We start from the raw sequence: 6,000 nt of genomic DNA on the forward strand, positions 1-6,000 counted from the left end.
CGCCCGCCGGGGACGGCGCTCCGGGACGGGGCCCGCGGGGACGCGCCCGCCGGGGACGGCGCTCCGGGAAGGGGCCCGCGGGGACGCGCCCGCCGGGGACGGCGCTCCGGGGCGGGGCCCGCGGGGACGCGCCCGCCGGGGACCCCGCCCGCCGTAGAGACCAGACGCACGCACGGATGGGAACAGCGTTTAATGGCGCGGAGGGTCCGAGGCGCGGCTACTCCGGGCGGGGGCCCAGGTCCACCGACACCTAGGAGGCGGGGAGGCTGCGTCAGGGCCGGGCCGGGGCGGAGCGGGCCGGGCCGGGGCGGGGCGGGGGACCCCGGGACCCCGGACCCGGGCTCACCCCGCCGAGGCTCAGGTCCACGTCCAGCAGGCGCAGCGCGAAGTGCACGCAGTTGTTGTTCGTGGGGTGGTAGGGCGGCGGGTCGGCGTCCATCGCCGCGCGCACGCGCCGGTCCAGCGCCGCGCGGTCCACGCCGCCGCGCAGCCGCAGCACGCGCCAGAGCTCGCGGGAGCGCTGCAGCGGCCGCCGGCCCTGCTTGCACACCACGCCCTTCCAGGGGCCCAGGCAGGCGCGCAGCCCCGCCTGGTCCGGCTTGAGGCCTGCGGGGGTCGGCGTAGGGGAGCGCGGCCTGGGGCCGGGCCAGGAGGCCCCCCCGACCCCCCGTGCACGACCTCGCCCCCGTGGGCACACACGCACGCACACACCCGCCCCCCAGTGCACGACCTCGCCCCCGTGGGCACACGCACACACACGCACACACCCGCCCCCCAGTGCACGACTTCGCCCCCGTGGTCACACACGCACACACGCACACGCGCACACCTGCCCCCCCAAGTGCACGACCTCGCCCCCGTGGGCACACACGCACACACACGCCCCCCAAATGCACGACCTCGCCCCCGTGGGCACACACGCACACACACGCCCCCCAAATGCACGACCTCGGCCCCGTGGGCACACACGCACACACACGCTCACCCTCGAAGTGCGCGACCTCGCCCCCGTGGGCACACACACACACACCCGCCCCCCAGTGCACGACCTCGCCCCCGTGGTCACACACGCGCACACGCGCACACCTGCCCCCCCAAGTGCACGACCTCGCCCCCGTGGGCACACACGCACACACACGCCCCCCAAGTGCACGACCTCGGCCCCGTGGGCACACACGCACACACCTGCCCCCCAAGTGCACGACCTCGGCCCCGTGGGCACACACACACACACGCACATGCGCGCACACGCTCACCCTCGAAGTGCGCGACCTCGCCCCCGTGGGCACACACGCACACAAGCGCACACACACGCGCACACTGTACACACACGCTCACCCTCAAAGTGCGCGACCTCGCCCCCGTGGGCACACACACACACGCACATGCGCGCACACGCGCACACACGCACACACGCTCACCCTCGAAGTGCGCGACCTCGCCCCCGTGGGCACACACACACACGCACATGCGCGCACACGCGCACACACGCACACACGCTCACCCTCGAAGTGCGCGACCTCGCCCCCGTGGGCACACACACACGCACATGCGCGCACACACGCACACACGCACACACGCTCACCCTCGAAGTGCACGACCTCGCCGTGGCCGCAGTAGACGCCCACGTGCGCCCCGCACCAGCGCCCGCCCGGGGAACGCAGCTTGAACAGGAAGAGGTCCCCGGGCTCGGGCTCGGCGCCCCGCAGCTCCACCACCTGGAAGTGCTGGCCCAGCATGGCCTCGGACAGGAAGAAGTTGATGGTGGTGACCATGCCGGCCACGACCTGAGAGGAGCGCGGGCCTCAGTGGGGCGCGGGCGGCACGGGGACCCCGCTCTCCCACCGCTGCCGCCTCCGTGCAGAGGTCGGGGGTGCCCTGGCCCCCAGACCCCCTCCCCAGACCCCCTCTCCAGCCCTGGGGACCCCTCCCCAGACCCCAGACCCCCTCCCCAGACCCCTCTTCCAGCCCTGGGGACCCCTCCCCAGACCCCAGACCCCCTCTTCCAGCCCTGGGGACCCCTCCCCAGACCCCCTCTTCCAGCCCTGGGGACCCCTCCCCAGACCCCCCTCCAGCCCTGGGGACCCCTCCCCAGACCCCAGACCCCCTCTCCAGCCCTGGGACCCCCTCCCCGACCTCCCTCCCCAACCCCCTCCCTACTTTGTCCCCCCCCCCAGCTGCGGGGCCTGGCGGCCACTCTTGGAAGGAACCCTGGGTCTGGGTGCCTGGGTTGTGGTGTCGGGATACCTCGTGTGTGGAGCAGAAGACCTGGAGAAACAGGAAACCCCGAGTGAGGTTGGGCGGCCCCACCCGCCGGCCTTGCCGGGGCTGCCTACCGCCCAGCTCCCGGTTCTCAGATAAGGGCGGGGCCCGCCCGCACAGCGCGGCCGTCCTGGGAGAGGTGGCTCAGCCAGGCTTCCCCGGATTGTGCTGCCTTGGCGCGGCCGAGCCTGGCTCCCAGAGCCTGGGAAAGGAGGCGCAGGTGGGGCCCGCGCCCCAGCTATCAGGCGTCTTGGTGCTCGGGGTGGGGGGGCTCAGATCCACACGAAGAGCTGCCCCAGAGCAAACTACAAAATGCCCCCCCCCCCAGCCTCGGGTAAAACCGTGTGCCACGTCCTGTTGGAACCCGGGGCGCTAGAACAGGGCTAGCCAGGCTTCCCGTCCTGTCCCTGGAAGGCCCTGGTGAGGCCCTGCGGGAGGGGCAGCGTCGGTGCTGGGCAGGGGCTTCAGCTCCGGATACCTGGCTTGTGAAGCTCATCTGGGGAGGAAAAGCAAAACAGCAGCGATCCACCAGCCACTCTGCCTCCTCGCAGACTCTGAGTAGGGCCTGGGTGACAAGATGCCATTCAGAGAGGGATCTAGGTGGACGGTGGGCAGGGACTGCCGGGGAGAGGGGGACAGCCCTCGGCCTGATGCCAGGAAGGACGTGCCGTGGTCTCCCACTGCAGACAGGGAGCGGGACTGGAGCCGAGGCCTGGCTGGGCTCCGGTGTCCTGGGGACTGCCCTGTGAGGGGCCAGCACAGCAGGTGCTCCATCCCCAGACCCCGCCAGGGGTCACCTACCCCCGGGCTAGTACTAAATGCTGTGTCTTCCCTGGCCTGTGCCAGGTACCGCCGCCTGGAAGGCAAAGGAGGGGGTCTGGCCCTCCAGGGCCAGCTCTGCCTGCCCAGCCCCGGCCCCCAGCTGGGAAGGCCCTGCCCGTACCCCGAGCTGGGGCACTGCTAGACCTCAGCCCAGAGTGATCCTGTCCCTCGGCCGTGACCTGGCCTCGCCCAAACCACCCCTCACCCTCAGTCTAGCTCTGGATGGAAGGAGACTCCCCGTGAGGCCAGGTGTGGGGTGACTGTCCTCTGGCAGCGACCTCCATCCAGAGAGAGATCAGGGCTTCCTCTGGAGGAGGTGAGGGGCCTCGGGGCCCTTTCCTGCCCACAGTGATGGCAGGCTCTGAGCCCCAGCCCAGCCACTTACCCCGAAGCAGCGCCCTTCCCGAGCCCTCCACACCTCAATCGGTGGCCAGAGCCCTGAGGACAAGCTGGCCGCCCAGCAGATAAAGGTGCCGAGCAGGAAGCCCGGGGGGGCTCTGCGCACCACCGCCCAAGCCAGTCCTTCTTCCTGAAGCCCTGGGGGAAGGAGAGAAGCCAGAGGTGGAGAGGCTTGGTCCAGGTAGGTACGCGGCACACTTTCCCGCCTGCCCAGCCCTGCTGTGCCAGCCCGTGTGCAGGTGAAGGGTGGCCTCTGCGGCCAGGCCTGCCTCCTGCAGGGTCGGCGGTGGACATCCCCACACAGCTGCCGTCAGGACGCTGAGGTCTCCGCTGAGGCCAAGATACTGTTCAGACTGCCCAGGGCTGGTGACTACGGGTTTGCTTGCCTTAGGACTTCCAGCTGTGGCTCTGAGAGGGTCCACTTCTTTTAATCCTCTCAGATTTTCCTCTGTGGACTTAGAAACATTTGCTCTCTTTATTCACAGGTGTGTTTTAGTATTGCTTGCTCTCTATTTTAACTAATTTTTGTCAGTCCTGGGCTTGAACTCAGGGCCTGGGTGCTGTCCCTGAGCTGCTTTTTGCTCAAAGCTAGTACTCTACCACTTGAGTCACTTGTGGCTTTTCCTGTGTATGTGGCACTGAAGAATCAAACCCAGGGCTTCATGCATGTGAGGCAAGCGCTCTACCACTGAGCCACATCCCCAGCTCTTTGCTTGCCCTCTAATATTCTTTTCCTCCCCTGCTTTTACTCCTTAGCCAGGCCCACAGTTAAAACCATGTATATGGGGCTGGGACGGTACCGGGTACAGTGCTTTCCTCCCACCCATGAGGCCTTGTGTTCGATTCCTCAGCACCACATAAGCAGAAAAAGCCAGAAGTGGCTCAAGTGGTAGAGTGCTAGCCTTGAGCTGAAGAGCTCAGGGGCAGTGTCCAGGCCGAGTTCAGGCCCCAGGACCCACAAAAAATAAACTGCCAGGCGCCAGTGGCTCACACCTGTAATCGTAGCTACTCAGGAGGCTGAGATCTGAGGATCGTGGTTCAAAGCCAGCCCAGGCAGGAAAGTCCGTGAGACTCTTATCTCCAATAAAAACCACTAGAAAACTGGAAATGGCACTGTGGCTCAAGTGGTACAACACTTGCCTTGAGCTGAAAAGCACAGGGACAGCGTCCAAGCCCAGAGTTCAAGCCCCATGACCGACCAAAATAAATAAACTAAACCATGTATATGTATACACATGCATGCTTATAATATACATATGGTACACAGAATCATCTATATATGGTGACCTTTTTCCAGAACTAGCTTACTGCATCCAATATGAGTTTGTTTTGTCTTTTACCAGTACTGGTGTTTGGTATTTAGCTCTGCTGCTTTGTTTTATATTTAGTGCTCTCTAGAGATTACAATGTAGCAGGTTTTCAGTCTGCTTGGAGATACTGTGTTACTTTACTTCCAAGGTAGAGGCCTTGGGAGAACGTGGGTTCACCCCCATCCTGCCTGCTATACACACACTCCACAGGCAAGATTATAATTCGTGTCCTCAGTGGTCTCACCTGCTGTAAAGAGGAAACAAAGAGTCTTTTATAGCACTTTAATTGGCTATTTCATCATTTCTAAGCTTAATTTTGGGAAGGGCAACAGTTTCTCTGATAATGCGCTTCCTTTTAGACAAGGCATTTTTTGTAGTGCAAAGCAACTGATAAGGAACTTTCTTTTCTCTGAAAAGGTCTTTATCTGAGTGCATTGAAGCATTCTAATAATTCCTACCACTGGCAGCTGGGAGGCGGGCGATCGATGGGAATTGGAAGCTTTGGGCAGATGGCTCAAGGTGTTTGCTTGTGGGAGCTCAGTCCTCAATCATGGAAAGAGAATCTTAATCATTCACTCTGTGGCTCTTCTCAGATTTTCTTCTACTCATAGTTTCAGGTAGTAAGGCAACGAATACTCAAAGTGTTACACAGTCCGGTGTTCTTTTGGGCTGCTCTCAAGATTTTGTTTTGGTTTTGGCAGTATTGAAGTTTGAACTCTTCCTTGCTAGGCAGGTGCTCAACCACTTAAACCATGCCTCTAGCCCCACTGGCTTTATTTTTCAAATAGGCTTTCCCACTTTTGCCCAGCGATGGACTTCTTTGTAGCTGGGATTTGACTGTGTACCACCATGGCCTGCTCATTTGTTGCGATGTAGTCTCCGTAACTGCTTTGGCTGGCCTTGAACAATGATCCTCCTGTTTCTACCTTAATACTGGTCTATCATTTTATTCAGAGAGAGATTTCAATATTTATTTGATTTTAAAGAAGCTTCTATTAAGATCTTGTCTTCTATTAAGTTCATCTTTGAATTTTTGTTTTCTTCTATGTAAAAATTATTTTCTAAATTTCTCATTCACTTATTATGATTATCTTTTTCACTGAAATCTCCCATGTTCATAGTACCTGCCTTGGATTTTTTTTCAACATTTGAGTGGTTTGATCTATTTCCATTCATTTTTTTTTTTTGGGTCTGATCATGGGGCCTG

This window comes from Dipodomys spectabilis, unplaced genomic scaffold, assembly GCF_019054845.1.
Source record: "Dipodomys spectabilis isolate Male_0828 unplaced genomic scaffold, ASM1905484v1 ptg000668l, whole genome shotgun sequence".
NCBI lineage: Eukaryota > Metazoa > Chordata > Mammalia > Rodentia > Heteromyidae > Dipodomys > Dipodomys spectabilis.